The sequence below is a fragment of the Macaca fascicularis genome, chromosome 4 (genome assembly GCF_037993035.2).
Source record: "Macaca fascicularis isolate 582-1 chromosome 4, T2T-MFA8v1.1".
Lineage (NCBI taxonomy): Eukaryota > Metazoa > Chordata > Mammalia > Primates > Cercopithecidae > Macaca > Macaca fascicularis.
This window is the reverse complement of record NC_088378.1, coordinates 90,748,652-90,766,918: the sequence shown is the minus strand read 5'-3', so window position 1 is coordinate 90,766,918 and position 18,267 is coordinate 90,748,652. Positions and strand designations below refer to the sequence as shown.

Below are 18,267 nucleotides of genomic sequence, written 5' to 3'. Positions count from 1 at the left end.
GTTCTTTAAATATTTTTTTCTTCAACAGAAAGTCCTTAATTTCATCTATTCTTTCCTCTGCTCTTAGAGAAAAAATGCATTCCTCCTTTTAAAACCTTATCTATATTATAGTCTTATTCTTGTCCTCATAGCCATTCATCTATTACTTATCAATTTTTATCATTCATCTATTACTTATCAGATATCAAGTAATAGCCATTCATCTATTTTTTTTTATCAGTTTTTCCTCACATGCTAACCATCTCACTTCTCACTGATTCCTTTCCCTTGGCCCTCAAACATAATTATGTGCCTTTAAACACAAAATAATATCTACTACGTCTGTGGGCTTCTAGCCATGGTTTCCTGTTCTTTCTCTTCTGTATGGGTTTCTATCCCTTGCTTCCTTGACAACTCCTGACAGACCAGAAAAAAGCAGTCTCTCTTGACCCCCAAATCCCTCTGAACATATCATCCTCTCACTCCTCATTTCTTCTGTTCTCCACCAAGACCATAGAAAATATAGCAAATGCTGCTTGTCTCCACTGTCTCATTCCCATTTACTTTTCGTTTCATTGTAATCTAGCTGCCTTGGAAAGGCTACAAATGATTTTCTAAGTGCCAATTTCAAGGGATAGTTTAAATTCCTAATCTTTGTGACATTTGATACTGGTGATTACTCCCTTTTCATTGAAAAGCACATTTCTTTAGCTTCTGACATTACCCCCTCTTAGTTCTGACTTCTAAAATCTCTTTCTCTCTCAGATTGATTCTTCCTCCCACATCTGTTCTTTAACTGTTACTGTTGTTTGAACTTTTGTCCTTGTTTCCTTTTATCATACTATCTGGTCCCAGAGTAACTTCATCCCTAGGCATGACTTCCATTATCTTGTATCCGTGAATAATCCCCTAAATCTAAAGTTTCAAGCATGGCCCTCTCCTTAGTTTCTAACACTGAAAAACTCAGTTATCTTGGATCTAAAGTGTTATTTCCAAAATGAATTTATTATCTTTTTAATGAAAGCTCTTCCTTCTCTTCTATCCTTGGCTGTATTAAGGGAATCTTATCCATTTTGTCCAGTGTTTTCCCAGCTTCCCAGATGATAAGTACCACCCCAGCCCTTGTTATATAATCAGACTACCAGGCCTCTTGCCTGGAAAATCTGATGTGTTTGTCTGCAGTGGGAAGTCTGGGAAGCACTAATGGGACTGAGCATCATTCTTGTTCTCTCCATTTATGTCACTCCTCCCTCACCCATTTTGTTACTGGGATATGCCCATTGTTGTGTGTCTGTTGAGAAACTGTCAAACACACCATTCTTCTCCATCCCCACTGTTACTGCTTTAGTTTTGACCTTCATGAACAGTTTAGTGCCTTCAGTTTAATCCCCTATAATCCCACCCCCCACCAGCCTCTGGGATGCTTATCTTATATTTCTCCCTGGGTAGGAGCCTTCAAGGAATCCCTAGTTCATGAAGGGTGAAGTCCAAGTCTTTAGTCAAATACCTCAATGGTTACTCTCTGCTTATTCTCCAAACCCAAACATCCTTATTTTCATTTCACTAAACGTCCATAAGTTCTTTATCAGCCATATTCACTCTCACCCATGTTTCCTCTTCCTGAAACACAATCCCTCATGCTAGCTTCTTTCTATTGTCAAAGCAGTTGTCCTTGAGACCCAATTCAAATACATTAAAACATGGTTATTTGGAATATAGTAAGTACACAGTGATTTTTGTCTGACAATTCCTCATGGAATTTCTTCATTAGTTTAATACTGGAGGCAACTTTTCATGCTCTTGCCAAGGGAGTGGTATTTCACTGAAGAAATATAGATAATTGTAGCTCAAATTTTAGCCTCAGATAGGTTTGAGGTCAATTCCCATTATTTCCATTCAATGACTCTATGATTTTGGGAAAGCTCTTTAAACTGCCTAAGCCTCAAGTTCTCATCTGTAAACATAGAGATGAAAATAGTGAGATTAAATATCATAGCGGAAGAAAGAAATGTGTTGAGCCCAGTTCCTGCCACAATTGGGGCTCCAGAATTTTCATATATGGTGATAATTTATAGCCCATATCAGAACTCTTTTGAGAATGAAAGAAGATGATATTAATAAGTTTTCCAGGAGACAGTTGTAAACCAAGACTGCCCCACGACAAAGGACACATGGTTACCTTATAAATAGAAGGGACTTTGGGTTCATACTTTGTTTGGAAGAGGGATGGTGGCTAAAGGGCTTCAAGTTGTGTTGGCACTTCTACTATTTTTACCTATACTTTATGTTTTGGGGTGGGGTTTGGGCGAACGAAAGACTCACTTTGTACCATTTTTCTTGGCATATGGTAGGTAGCACAATATCCTCAGTCTTTATAGTGATTGATCTAGGAACTTGCCTTGGCCATGCCTGTTTCTATTTTCACTTTAAGCCTATACTTTGAGGTCCTGCCTCAGACTTTAGCCTTTCCACTCTCTTAGTCTCTCTGGGTTGGACATTGAGCTGCTGGCTTTTTTGTAGGGGATATCTGTTGTTCTTTGGGGACTGGAAATGAGGCCTCACCTACTCTGTCTTCTGGGGTGAGACATCTCACTGAGGCTGTTTCTCAGTTTTTCAGTCTTCACTAAGCAAGGGAGGGTCCATTCTGCATGTCTGGCTGCTAGGGCTTCCTCTCACCTAGCAGGTAGATGTTCTGGGGTTAGTGACGAAGTGACTTAACCCCCTGCAATTTTCCATGGTATTCACAAATGATGGAAATTTGTCGCACTCTCCTGGAACTTTCTAATACCAGGGAGCATTCATGCCATCATTCATAGCCCAACATCACACCTATGCTGGCTCAATGGCTTACCAATTGTGGGAAGATAAATTGCAAGTCCTCAGCCTAGTCATTCTCAATCTTGTTTTGAGAGGGCAAGACATATAGGGGAAGTGGGAGGATCCTTGTTTCTCCCTCTCACTCCCTTACTCTGTATTAGGGAACCTCCTCACATGCTGTCACAAAGCCTTTTGCTTCCCCACAACCCATCCCCCATGTGATTTCAAGTAACTATGCCTTTTCTTTTTTTTTCTTTAAAAAGTTATTTTATCCCATGAACTATTCTCTTGGATGCCTTTTCTTGTCTGTCTCACTCACCAAACTCTAAGCTTCATGAAGGCAAAATGTATTTCTTATTTTTCTTTTCACTTCCAGAATGTGGCACAATGACTGGCATCTATGGATTCTCAAAAGATGTTTAAATGGATGACTAATTATTACATGCAGAAAGCTCTGAGGAATGTTATGCTTTTGGTCATACCTCAAAGCAGCACTCTGATGAGCTAAGCTCATATCCTGTAATCTGGGATACATCATTAGCATGATGAAAAGTCTAAGTTGACTTTGACCTTTATTTATTTTTGTCTCTAAGCCACGTTTGCTTCTGAGCTTCATATGGAGAGAAGTCCAGTTCAGCACACTTGCCAACCAGAGACTCTGTAAGAACAGCATCAGGGCAGCCAGACCTTGAGGCTTCTCACCTGCCTTGAGAGGGAAGTCCTCCTGTAGCAAACGGCAGAGGCCCTTCTTTTCTGGTATGACCTGCAACTCTAGAGACTCAAGAGAATTCATGACACTGCCCAAGGAGATGACTGACACAGCTGGAGAGTGACTTGGGCTCAGCAAACCCACTTATGAAATGATATTTTGGCTTTTATTTGGAATGATCCTATTTTCATTACAATTGTTTGTCACATTGTCCATCACTGCAAATTACCAAGACTGGGTGCAAATCAGAAGTTTCATAAATACACGCTAAATGACCCATGCATATCTTGACCCTTGTTTTCCTTATACATATGCATATTTAGTGCATAAACACCATATGACACTCTATTTTCAATCATTCTTTATGTCTACTCACCCATGAAAAATGTATCCATTTTATATTGTTCTCCAGTTACCAAACTAGGTGCTAGAGAATTTCAGATTCATCGAGTGTAGTCACAGACCTCAGAGAACAAATAGTTCTGGTGGGAGGGGGCAGAGAAATGAACAGAATGAATAATGAAATAGAAATAATTGATTCCAGATGATGGAATCAAGGAGTTCAAGGCTGCCATGGGCCAAGATCGTACCCCTACACTCCAGCCTGGGCAACAGAGCAAGACCTTATCAAAAAAAAAAAAAAAAAAAAAAGAAAGAAAGAAAAGAAAAGAAAAGAAAAACAAAGGTCAAAAGATGTACCACAAAGCACATGAGAAGGATGGAGGAACCAATCCACTTGGAGGGTAAACGGTGGTGGTAGAGATATTAGGGAAGACTTACTGGCAAAAGGACACTGAAATGAAGCTTTCAAATGAACAGGAATTAGGAGGAGGGTGCTTGGAAAAGGGAAGAACATTTCAGGCAGGAGGACAGCATAAGAAAATCCATAGGAAAAGCACGGCATTGTGTTTAAAGGAATAGGAAGTGATTGAGCATTGCTAGAGCCTCTTGTTCCAGCTAGAGAAGGGAAGGGGCAAAGCTAAGGAGCAGGGCAGGGTCAGACACAGTGCTCTCTGTGTTGGGGAGTCCTTTAAGAATGACTTTCCGTTTTGCAAAGAATGGTTTGCAAAAATGGAGCACTGTATCTGAGAGGAGAGGGATGGAATAGGGAAACACAAGCTTGCTTAGATGAAGAGGTGAAAGGAGAGTGACAGCTGATTCCTAGATGTCCAGTCCTGGTGACAGGTTAACTGGTGTGAGAGTGAAATAGCACAATGGTTAAAAGCATGACCTCTGGAACCAGGCAGCTCGAATTCAAATCTCAGCTTTGCCACTGCTAACTGTCTGCCTTTGGGAAGGTTACTTAACTTCTGTGCCATTGTTTCTTCATAGGATGGTGATAATAATAATATGTACTTCTTTTTTTTTTTTGAGATGGAGTCTCGCTCTGTCACCCAGGCTGGAGTGCAGTGGCACGATCTCAGCTCACTGCAAGCTCCGCCTCCCGGGTTTACGCCATTCTCCTGCCTCAGCCTCCCACGTAGCTGGGACTACAGGCGCCGCCACCTCGCCCGGCTAGTTTTTTGTGTTTTTGTAGAGACGGGGTTTCACCGTGTTAGCCAGGATGGTCTCGATCTCCTGACCTCGTGATCCGCCCAAAGTGCTGGGATTACAGGCTTGAGCCACCGCGCCCGGCCATAATAATAATATGTACTTCTTAAGATTGCTGTGAGGATCCAATGAGTAAATATGTGGAAACTGCGTTGAATCATGCCTGATACATAGAAAGTACTATAGAATTATTTACCACTTCTATTACAGGAGATGTTCTTTGAAAGGGGAAGAAGTTGAATTCAGTTTTAGATATGTTAATATTGAGAATCTGCGTGACAATATCCAGCAGGTATTTGGTTGGATATGTTCATCCAGAGTTCCAGGGAAAGGTCTTGACTAGAGATGTAGATATTTTGTTAATTCTAGCATATAAATAAGTCTGATTAAAATCATGAGAGTGGATATAATTCCTCAGGGAACAAGAGGAGAGTGAGGAGAGTAGGCCAAGGGTGGAACAGAGAGTTCTCCAAGATTCCTTACTATCCCTTGGGAATATTTGGAAATGGGTAGACATCATAATCATTAAGAAAGCCTGCTTCTCACCTCCTGCTTTAAATGTTATTTTTCTTTCTAGAACAATTAGTGATCTTACAGTGGCTATTTACAAACCTGAATTTTGTTATTGGAAGGATTTCAATAAGAGAAACTAGCAGATAAAGAAAATGCAATTTTGAAATAAATGATATAGGTAGAGTTGGAGAAGCAATCCTAGCAGGTTAACCAGGAAGTGAGAAAGCCAGCTCTTGAAAATGAAGAAGCAGAAACTCAGGGGGAATGACAATAAAGGGACTAGAATCACTCTAGGAGGCCCCTGCTGGCTGTGGGGAGAGGTCAGAACCATGAGCGAAGTCAGGAGAGTTTGAAGTGCAACTGGAGTCAGTGGGGAGACTCAGGTTAACAACACAACACTATGGTAACTAGGTTTTCTCAACCAAGGCTGGGACACAGTATGACACAGGGCAAATGTTTAAAATCACAACTGCGGTCAAAATCTAGGAAAGATGCTGGCCATTCCCTTCCTGGAATATGCAGTGCCTTGAACTACCTTCAGGTATTCTGAAAAAAGGCAAAGCTACCATAGGTGGCATGTTACAGACAAGTTATAAGCAGGAGACCAGGGAAAGAAGTGACAGGTGGGAGAAGCTGGCATTTCAGTTGTGTTTAACAATAAGCAAGTGAGTTGACTTGGGGCTGCATCTAATCTTCCCTCCCTAGAGCCCTTACCTTCAGTGGTCCAGTGGCATGTCCTGGGGTCCTTATCCCTTCAGGAGTAATTTTGAGCAGTGGAACTGGAGAGAGAGCACAAATTTATTTTTCTTATAAACAGAAATTCTCGCTGTGTGCTGTCAATATAGCTCTTTTACTAAGCACTAAATCCACCAGGAAAACATTAGTTCAAGCTTGAATTCCAATATGATAGCTTGGAAAAAAATGGGGATGGGTAACTCAGGCCCCAAATAAAACAGACCAAACTCTAAGCAGCCCCAGTGATTATGTGTGTATTTACATCTATGCTTCTGAGGAGGTAAGTAATCCATACACTTCCTGCAGCTGGCGACTTCATGTTATAGCATTAGGAAAAGAAATAGCATTTTGCTATGGGGCAGTTATAAAATAAAATGAACTCTTCTTCCTCCACAAATGTTCTACTGTTGGCCAATCAGTCCCATCTCTCTCTCTCTCTCTCTCTCTCTCTTTCACACACACACACACACACTCACAATTGCAGTCACTTAAATTTTAAAGTCTTTTTGAATGGGAAAGTGAGTAACTCAAGTACTTTTTATCAAGTTTTCTGCCATTAAAATGCTTGAAGCTAGCAAAGGTGAAGGGAAGAGATGACTCAAATCATCCAGGGCTTCGTTAAGCTATAGCTTGCTGAGGACAGTTTCTTTTGGGTCTACCTTCACCAAAGAAATGCCAGTTTCTTTTTCGCCAACATATCTAAAGAAACCAATAGTAACCTTTGATGTGTCTCCCTGGGCTCTTGAACAAGCATTTAATTGAGAGCTTCTTAATTGGTAAATGTTCAGATCTGAGTATGTCACCTGGGCCACTGAGGCCTCCATGCCTTGGTAGCACAATTCTTTGCAAATAAACAAAACTTTGAGTTCCTGGAGAAAAATGCAGCTTACACAGCACTTAGGAACACTCAAAAGGCCTCTGTTCTCTCTCCATACTAATGTGGTTTCACAAGAAGACCAAGATTATTTTATTGCCCCAGGATGCCAGGAAATTTTCATTTGGCTTCCTCAGATCTTTGGGATAAAAGTGGGACAGTAAGGAAAAGAATTCCCTTTGCTGTCTTAGATTTCTGTTCTCCAAGAAAATATGTTTTTTAAGATCAGATATTCTCGTTTATTTTTAGCTTTGGTAACTGTATTATTTTACATCCCCCAGTTTCATTTCTTTTTTCAATGGAATATCTCCCCCTCTACTTCTTCCTGTTTTGGATCATTTCATGGGATTCTACTTTTGGCTAAAATACAGGTAGTATCTTTCACACATCATAGGCTTATTGACTTCATGTTCCCTCAACTTAATGGAAATGAAGAACCCAAGTATTTCCTACTTAGAAGCTATAATGACAACTAAAAACTAACAAAATAAATATACTTTCTAGTACACCCTTAAACAGTACATACTAGAAGTTTGTGAGGTGTGAGCTGTAAGAATAAGGTTGAATTTGTCCACTGGATAGCTTATAAACAAGTGCTTCTCTGACCACCCTTCATAACGTTGCACTCTCTCTGCCTCCGTCACCTTTCCTCTTCTTAAATTTCCTCAGAGCATGCAACACTTAACATAGTATTTGCTTATTTATTTCTCTGTCTCTAACCACTAGAATGGAATTTACATAAAATTAAGGGTTGGATTTTATTTCTGCTATATTTCTGGCACTCATGAACTATATGACAAATGAATGAATTTGTGTTTTTGAAGAAACTAAATGCTGACTTTAAACCTTAAACCAGTTTCAAAAACTCTATTATTCCATTTCTTAAGCCCTCATCTTAAATAATTCTGGCTCGGATTTGTAATAAAATATTTAATCAATTCTAGAAGCAATGAGAAAGAAGAAACAAACCTGTAACCTTACTCTTATTACTGAAGGGAGGGAAAGGAATCTCTTTCTCCCTCTTTCACAGAGAGCTCTAGTGTTCAGATTCTCACACACATGGACTAGGTTCTCTGTATTTTCATATCCTGGCACCGGCTGCTTAGCTTTGTTTCCCAAGTTTTCTTGTAATTCTGCAAGAATATCTGGCTTGAGAAATTTATCTATTAAATGTCTTCCAAAATATATCAACATTTGGCAAAAAACAGGAAAGAAAAAATATAACTTGCCACTTTGAATTCATTTGGGAAGGAAATGGGGTGTAAATAATAAATCACAATAAAATTAACATATATGTACATGTTTCATATATATGTTAATTATAATAAGTTCACTAAATGTTTATATATAAATATATAATTATAAATATATATGTAAATTCACACCCATTTTTCTCCTAGGTTATTCAGTATTTCTTTTTCTCTTCAACTATTCTTCAAATGCTCAAATGAAAGATTTACCTGCATACTGAATAAACATGTTCTATATGGGATATGCATAATAAATCTTATTAAAAAGGAAATTTATGCTAACTTGATTTCCTCCTGATTACTCTCAAAGCTTTTCTATATGCGTTTTACCATAAATTTAATAAACTGCTTTCTTGACTTTGAAAGTTTGCTCCTCAAATATTTGAATTTTATTAGTTCTTCATTATGTGCTAGGCAGCTCCATACAGATTGTGTAACTTGATGTTCACAACTAACTTGTGAGGTAGACACAACACAGAATCTGGGATTCTGAAATTTGGAGAGATTAAGTTACATACCCAAAGTCACACACAGAACAAGACACAGATCTAGGATTCAAATCCAGGTCATCCTGGCTTTAAATCCTATGCCTCTTCCTCCTGTATGTTACACCTAGCATCTGACTTCCTATATAATCACACATTTGTTTGTCATCCTATTGAGGCCTGGGGAAGTGCCAGATGACTAGAAAACCCAGATTAGTTAAGACAGCGCTGACCTAGAAGAGAAGTTATTCTTTGTAGAGTTTGGTTTTCTTACGTGTAGAATGAACATGGAGGATTTTAAGGCCTCTTTCAGTCCTAATATTCTACAGTGAAACAATGGTCTTAATTGGAGTCAATTAAAATAAAAATATGATTTTAAAATGTTAAGTGGTTCGGTGTTAGAAATCAAATTCCAGATTTACATTATTCAAAAAGGAGAAATATGTAAAAACAATAATTATTAAAAAGTGTTCATATAAACTATAGTTATAAATTTAAATCTGGATTAAATTTTTAAAATTTTATTCATATAAAGTTGGGACAGTAACAACCGTAAAATGCTTTATTTAAAAAAAAATGTCTGACTAGATTCTCCTGATTTTTACCATTTCCTGAAAGAAACAGAGAAACTCCCAGGCCTGGCTTTAGAAACCAACACAGTTTCTTCCAAGAAGGGGCAAGTCATGCCTGATGTGATACATTCTGAAATGCAAGCACTGCTCTGGAATCTGGAGGGCTGCACATGAAGTCTGCACGGCCACCTCCTGGTATCCATTTTGTTCTCTAAGGTTTGACAAACAAATGCCCCTCCCCCAACTCCTGACACTTTCAAACTGGTGAAGAGGGCATTGTGTCTTATTTAAAAAGAAAAGGACTGTTCCAACACCTTCCTGATAATTAATCTATGGTAAAATGTAGGTTTAATACCACAGTTTCATTTTCATGTTGAGGCTAATGTTCTTTGACCTGAAGTTTTGCCTTTCCCTTTGAATGGTCTCGATTATTTTTAATGTCCTTTGACTGCCCTGCTGTTCTATAAATCACATTGGTGCTTTCTTTCTTTTAATCATGCTTATATATACTACAATATTTTCCACTAAATATAGACATATTCTTTATAGCTTCTTAAAGTACTAACAACCTCTTAAAGCACTAGTAACCCAATACAAACATCTAATAGAATTATAGTAATCCAAGTTAAAAAAAAAGTTAAAACTTTTTTTGAATTCATTTTCTTTGAGAATGTTACTATTTTTGTCTAGTGGAGGTTTCATTTTTGAGGAGGATGGTGGAAGAAAAATCTCAACAGACTTTTAGCATAAACATACCTTTAAAGAGACAACATATAGTATAAGAAATGAGAAAAACAGGAGATCCATTTTATTGGCAAGATACATAAATTAGTGTCTGGATTTGCCAAGATAGCACTGACATTGTGAAATCTGACATTCAGAATGGCTAAGATTACACACTACTCATATGTTATTTAAAGACGATCCTTGCTTTCAAAAAGCATCACCCCAAATCATACTTTCCATCCAGAAATTCTTCTACCTAAACATTCCAGAGACTTTCAAATGGAAATAGTCTCCATAATGCAATATTTGTAGGGGCAGGGTGAGGCCAAAATCTCAGGGGAAAAATGTACTTTAGCATCTTTATCAAAGTAAGTAAGACTTCAGAAGGAAAATCCCCATGCATTTGTTGTTAAAATCAGTTCATACTCATCTAAATATTTTAATGAAATAATCTTAAGTCAGGATGAAGCATTTATTTTATCATTTGAAGAATTAAATCCAGAATAAAAGTCAGAGCCTTTCACTGAACAGGTGAACAAAGTATACCTGAGACAAATAATCCCATCTACTGAATACAGCCTACACTTTCTAATGTAGTTAGTAAAGTAAAATTATGTACAAAAAAATACAAAATACAATAGTCAGCAAGTTAAATCTTTTAATAATGGTTTCATTTTAAAATTACAGTAAATGGAGAAGTCCTTTACACAAATGTCCCAGTGAGTTCACACACACGCACGCATAAACACACACACACCCTTTCCAACCCTGCCAGATTTACCTATGGTTTAGGAGGGTAAGATTTTCATCAGGTTATAGAATTAAGCCTAACCTTACCTTCTCATGTTAAGTATTTGTTCTGACATATGTTTTTTTTTTCTTCCAACCTTGTTAGATTTTTTTATTCCATTTTTATAGGACAGCTTTGACTCTGCACTAAACCATGCCACTAACACGTTACTTAATCTAACTGGCACATTGTAAAATTTTACACATGCGCTCATCCAGATAATTACACAATTAATTTTCACTTAGTTCAGCTGAAACAGGGATAATGAAATTTCCACTGGTGTACTGTTACGTCCAGGGGCCAAGGGTCAGTTTCCTGTTTGGATAAGGGTGAGTTTAAAGAGGATTTCTGACAGTCTCCTTACTTCAACTGGTTCTAAAAACATTGCAATGGAATTTCAATTTACAGCTAAATTCAATGAAAGGAGCAGATGTTGGGAGTGTGCCACCACCCTGCGAGAGCTGCCTTCCACACAGGTGCTCACAGGGAGCCATCAGCTCCGGCTTTAAAGACATGTCCCTTCTACCTTCCATTCTGTAGTGAAAAAGTGGATGACAGACACTTGGAATTCATTTTTCCCTTAAGGTTTAGACTCTGCTGAGCCACAATACAATATTAGAGCAAAGTTTTCAGTTCTCACTGCTTTAATTCTAAAGGAAAACAGTAGAATCCTAATGACTAATTTGTTTCCAGGATACTGAAATCATATTCTTGTGAAATTTCTTAGTACAAAAGAGGCCCAAGGTCTAGGTTTTCCTGATGGTAAAAGTGGGGAAATTTAAGTGTAAATCTTTATTTTTCCTTGATAGTCTGTTTGCTTGTTTTGCCATAATTTCAAGGTTTAATTGTCATCCTTATGACTGAGTATTTTATAAACAGCAGTGAAACATGTCCAACATGGAAAATATGGATGTGTTAGCAAATCCATTTTCTTTCCTTAAAATATTATTTTCACTGAAGAATCAGACATACTGCTATAAATTTACATGTTACTGAAAGAGGAACTGGGTTCTAACATGAATCAACTTTATGTTAAATCACCATGTGTGTAAAGTATTCATTGTCTGGTGGGTGACAAAAATGCCTCACTACATCACATCTGTTAATTAATAAAGTCTTGGTGAATACACTGTTTTGGTGTCAATTCCTGTCTAGGTTAACATTAAGGGTGAAGAATTGCTTTTATAGCTGAATCCAAATGCCTTGAACATTGCCATGTAAAGAAAGGGTATTAGATGTTTACCTGTATGGCTAACAATGAAAATTACTAAAAAGAATACTAGAAAGTACAATATGTTACTATTAATAGCCAAACATTTTTGTTTTTTTCTAACTGCATTGATAAACGGATATGTTAAAACTCAAGAAATAGAGGTTTTAGATGGTAGTAGTATACTGTATTAATTCCATATTCTCCAATAAAATATGAAATAAGTGAACTTTATTCTAAAATAAGTGAATTTTACATATATCTAAAATAGTTTAGGAGAAACGGCCAATGCATCCAGGTAAAGTACACATTTCTCTTCCTCTTTATATGCAAGTTAGTTAGCGGAACTCTGCCCTTCATCCTAAACACCAAGCATGCTTTTGCCTTTAGTTCTTTGTGCTGGTTATTTTCTTTGCCTGGAATCCTCATGTTCCCAATAGCTACAAGATAAACTTTCTCACTTTTTCCAAGTGTTTGCTTAAATCTCCCTATACCATGAAGTCTACTCTGACTTGAAATTGCAACTCACACTGCTTTACTCCCTTACTGGGCACTAACTCTACCAGACCCCCTTACTCTGATCTGCTTTTCTTTCTTCATAGCACTTACCTCATTTGAATATACTGTACAATTGATATATTTATGATATGCCCATTGTTTATTGTCCTCCAAAGAAATGTAAACTCCAAGATGCAGGGATTTTTGTTTTGCTCACTGTCAGATCCCAAGAACCCATAATGGTTCTTGGTGTGTACTTGGTGAACATGTATTGAATGACTAGATAAAAGAATAAGCTCTGTAAAGCTAGGTGTTATTTCTCATTTACTCTTTGCTGCAATCAAAGAAACTAACACAGTCTCTAACAGATATGAGAGGTCCACTTTTTATTATGGAGTGAGTGAATACATAACCAAATGTAGTCATTTTGCTTTTATATGCTGGAGATGCTGAATATTCTGGGAAGTCTGGATACTTTTAGATCAATGAGTGATCATCTCAAGAGCATAAAAAGTAGTAGGAAACAACCTTTCCATCTGCAGGTAACTCTGGGTTAACAGAACATGCAAATCTGCTTTGCTCTTCATTTATTCCCTATCTTGAGCCAGTCACTAAATTTGCTTTGAGTTCACAGTTTTTCACTCTGTTATTCATGCACACGTTCTGAAGCATCAATTGCATCTTTAATATGTTTTAATGCTATGGCAGATTCTAAGGATCAGAAGACTACTTTTCTGGCTTTTGGGCCAGACTTGGGGGTGGCAATTTAATATAAATTATTACACATAAATAATATACTTTTATACTTTTAAGAAAAATACCACAATGCTTTGGTTGTGTTTAGTGGATGTAAGAAAAGAGTTAATTCATTTCTGGAAATATCAAGATTGCAAACCTGTATTCCTTTTCAGGGAGATAATAGCTTTTGACCTGAGTAATCTTGAAGCATCCGTTAGATTTGTGTGATGCTTATGCTGCTGATGAACAAGTCATAGCATGGGCATAAGAAGTGGTCATTGAAGGAGCAGCTGTTGAAGGATGGGGTACTCTAGTAACTTTTCATTTGGGGATAGGGAAGGAATTCTTATATCTTTTCTAGCTAGATAGAACACAAACATGTCACGGGTCACATTTATAAATAAAATTAAGAACATGTTTCTTGTGAGCTCTTTCTAATCTGTCATGTTGTTTTCACTGAACCCTAGTTCTATAACATCAATTTGAAGTAAAGCTAAAGACGAAATGGATTATTTTGATGCTGGTGCTCCACCTCTCACTGTCATCCCATGCTTGAATGGTTTGCATTTTATTGCAATGCCACCTGTCTAGAAAAGCTCAGGTCAACCTTGAGCTTAGCTAGCTCCATGATGAGGAAGTACAGAGTCCAATAAAACTCAGTCCCCCATTAGACCACGATTCTTAGCACTTCTGTTATAACTACTAACACTTCTCTCCCTCTACCAGCTACCTCGCATAAGATACATATCTATTGAGTTCATTTTTTTCTTCCATTGGCAAGCTAAGCTTTTTTTTTTAACAAAAGAAACCTTATTTAAAAATATTTTTACACAGCTTTTTAAGGAAAAGCTCTTTAGTTAACTGTGTGTAGAAATGAAAAAATTTAATACATAATATTAGTATAACAGACCTCTAAATATTAAATACATTGGCAATATAAAATGGACTTAAAATGCAAATGAATCTTAATGCTCTGCTATTCTCTGTAAGAATATTTACTTTCTGTTTTTCTTATTCTTTATAGTTGAGAATGACAATACACCTTTATGTATTGTCTGGACCCCAATTTATAATGGATCCTCTTGGCAAGATCTGTTCAGAATATTTTTAACTGCTTGATACCCTAATCAATTAGTACCTTGAGCATCAGTTTTCCCCTTCTTCAGTCCCTAAATTCACTGAATTTTCTGAGATCACACATTCAATTCTCATTGACATTCTGTACCATTAGCCAAGGTCTTCAGGAAATTTAGATGAGGGCGAAAACATCACATATAAATGAACAGTGTTTTAGGTCTCTGTTCTTTATATATCACTGAAAACTAGGTGATGGATTTGCAATCCCCATGGCCTTTATCTGTCAGTTCTTAATAGAATCACTACATTGCTTCCATATGTTCAGTTATTACACTTCCTCTGTTTCATTTTGGCCCACCTCCATGCTCTGTGATTATCTAGTGACTTTCTAGTGGAATGTTGGGAGCCTCACTGAAACTTGCCATGTTGTGAATTAAGTCCTTCTTTGTTTGGGATTGTATCAGCTCTACTAGTAAAAATCACTCTGCTAAATAAATACATATCTCCAATTATTCTTTTTATTTTTTTTTCTTCATAACACAAAAACATTTGTCCATTTCAAATGAGATAATCAGTTTTTCTATTTTTAAGTTGCCCACTGTCTGGATATCATCATAGGCATCAAGTACACATGGGATTCTCAAAGTCTCTTCCTCCTTTTAGTAGATTTAATAGTGTCTGCCTCCAATTAATGTCCACCTGGAACCTCAGAACATGACTGTACTTGGAAAAAGGGTTATTGCCAATGTAATTAGTTAGGGATCAAGATGAGATAATACTGGATTAAGGTAGGCCCTAAGTCCAACGAGAGTGTCCTTATAAGAGACAAAAAAAAAAAAAAAGGATACAGAGAGGCACAGAGAAAAAGGTAGTCTAGAGATGGAAGCAAGATCAGAACAATGCATATACAACAAGGAACTCTAACAATTGCCTACAACACCAAAAACTAGAGAAGAAATACAAGATGATTTCTCCTTCAGAGCGTCCAGAAAAACCAACTCTTCTGACACGTTGATTTCAGATTTCTCCAGAACTGTGAGAGAATAGGTTTATGTTGTTTTAAACCAGCCACTTTGTGGTAATTTGTTACAGACATTACAAGAAACTTCCTCTATCTGTTTTGTCTGTATCTGATCAACCCACTCTGTCCTTCTCACTTTGTTTCAATTCTGCTCAGACTGCCTTGGAATATTGTTCCTATATCTGAAAACATATTTTATTTATTTTATTTTTCTGAGACAGGGTCTTACTTTCTTGCCTAGGTTGGAGTACAGTGGTACAACCACGGCTCACTGCAGCCAGGACCTCCCAGGCCCAAGCAATCCTCCCACCTCAGCCTCCTAAGCAGCTGGAACTACAGGTGCATGTCACCATGTCCAGCTAATTTTTTAAATTTTTTGTAGAGATAGGGTCTCCCTATGTTGCTCAGGTTGGTCTTGAACTCCTGAACCCAAGCATCCTCCCTCCTCAGCCTTTCAAAGTGCTGGGATTACAGGCATGAGCCACCATGTCCAGCCCTGAAACCATATTTCAAAAGATGGACAAAGCAGTCCATCTTGGAAAGGGTGAGGAGTCTGGATATGTGAGTAGGTTAAAGGAAAAATGAGAGTGACCTGTATGTTTTTTTGAAAAATCATTGCAGCGTGGGCCAGGTGTAGTGGTTTATGGCTGTAATCCCAGCACTTTGAGAAGCCTAGGTGGGCAGATAGCTTGAGCTCAGGAGTTTGAGACCAGCCTGGGCAACATGGTGAAACACTGCCTCTACAAAAAATACCATCAAATTAGCTGGACGTAGAGGTGTGTGCCTACAGGCCCAGCTACTGGAGAAGCTGAAGTGGGAGGATCAGCTTGGGCCTGGGTGGTGGAGGCTGCAGTGAGCCGTGATTGCACCAATGAACTCCAACCTGAGTGATAGAGACAGACCTGTCTCAAAAAATAATAAATAAATAAATAAATAAAAATCATTGATGTATAAAAGCAGAAATTGCAATCTCATGTTAAAATTTAGGTAATATGTATTGAAACAATTTGCAAACAAGAAAACAACACGTAAATTTTGGTTATGGTTATTATTTAACCAGACCTAGATATTAGGGCCTAAGTATTTTTAAAAAATATCATTAGAGGGATTTTTTTTAAAATAAAACTTTTTATTAGTAAAATAAATTATAAATTTTCACAAGAAATCATGAATCATAAAATAGTCTTCATGGAACCACTTAAATAGAAATGAGATGGCCACTGGCCAGATAGCCAGATTATCTGTAAATGGCTCAGGCATAAACTAGCTGAGTGATCTTGGGCAAGTGATCTAACTTCTCTGAACCTGTGTCCTAATATGGAAAAAATATACAAATAGTCATCTAGTGTGGTTGCTGTCAGGATATAAAAACACTTCCTGAGCTAGAAAGCATTTTTACTCTAAATTTAAATGATTTTGCATGATGTCACTTCTTGACGTCTTCTGGGAAGTTATATCACTACCCACCACCTGCCTTTCTTGCTAGAGAACACAGAGGAGTTCCTAGCAATCCTTGTGGGGTCTTTAGTAATACTTCAAGTAGCTGGCTATACTGAACAGAGCAACTGTATTTCATGGTCCTTCATGTGACCACTGTGGATAGTTGATTCTGTAGACACCATGATCGGTATTTTTGTCTATTTCTGGACAAGGTTACTACTATAAGTTAGAATTTTTCTTTCATTAATTCATTAATTGGCTTTTGCGTTTCTGTTTTTTTCATGGTTTAAAAATGATAAATCAATCCAACATTATTATTCTTATCACTTTACCATTTTTGTTCAATTTGTTGTCTAGGTTTAAAAAGGCTGTTGTTTCTAGGGTTCTTATGAAATATGTTTATTTATTTGGGTTTTTGAATATTCTTCATTTGGTCTGGCTTTTAATAAATAGACACTTGAAAGTCAGGATGCTCTATACTTTGTTCTATATTATTCCAAATTAGTGTGTTTTTTTTTCCTGTTTTTTCAAAAATTGTAATTAATGCTAAACAAAATACGATTATTTATTTATTCTTCATTAAGTTATAAAAATTGGAGGAGATAAATCAACTTTACACATGTTTAAGTTTATAGATTTTTAAACTTGGAATTGCTAAATGGCCAGACTTCCTTTTATTTTAAATATTTAACTAATTCTATCAATTCAACTTCTTGAATAGAAATTTCCAGTAAGAGGCTCCTGAAGACTTAATCATAATTAACCTCAGAGGGACCAGTTTGCCCACTCTTTAGGAATAGAAACTTTGTAATGCCCTTTTCTATCACTCTTCTACAAAAAGGAGGCCTTTCACATTTTAAATATTGGTTTTTGCTGCTTCTACACATGGCAAATTAATTTGGCTTTTATAATGAGGTGGAATGTTTCAAATCTAAATTAACACCTTTGGCTTTACTTTGTGAGAAGACCTACTCATTACTCTCTAGTAACTTAATGGCTGTTCTATTCTATGAACCAAAATAGTTTAATGTAATCTGACATTTATGACTTCCACATAATATCAACTGCTGAAGTTTGAAAAAAGGTTTCTATTCAGAAAAATCTCAAACTAATAAGCATGCACCCAATATTAAAATCGGGTCAGAGATCCTTTTCACTTTCATTACATATAATTTATGCCACTTGAATGTAGTTTAATAAGGTCATAAAAATGCCAGTTGTGGTATCTCATAATACTTTTTATAAACTGGTTTTACAGTCTCTCCTTTGTTCTAAAGTTCAA

The 18,267-nt window shown here is 37.1% G+C and overlaps 1 long non-coding RNA gene across 1 annotated transcript in view; it reads right to left on the bottom strand.

The window, feature by feature from the left end:
* The window catches only part of LOC135970421 (uncharacterized), a 63,028-nt gene that overhangs the window by 21,483 nt on the left and 23,278 nt on the right, over window positions 1-18,267 (bottom strand). Inside the window, exon 4 of the long non-coding RNA XR_010586098.1 lies at window positions 6,284-6,348. This is a non-coding gene — a long non-coding RNA (uncharacterized lncRNA). The remainder of the gene's footprint in view (window positions 1-6,283; window positions 6,349-18,267) is intronic.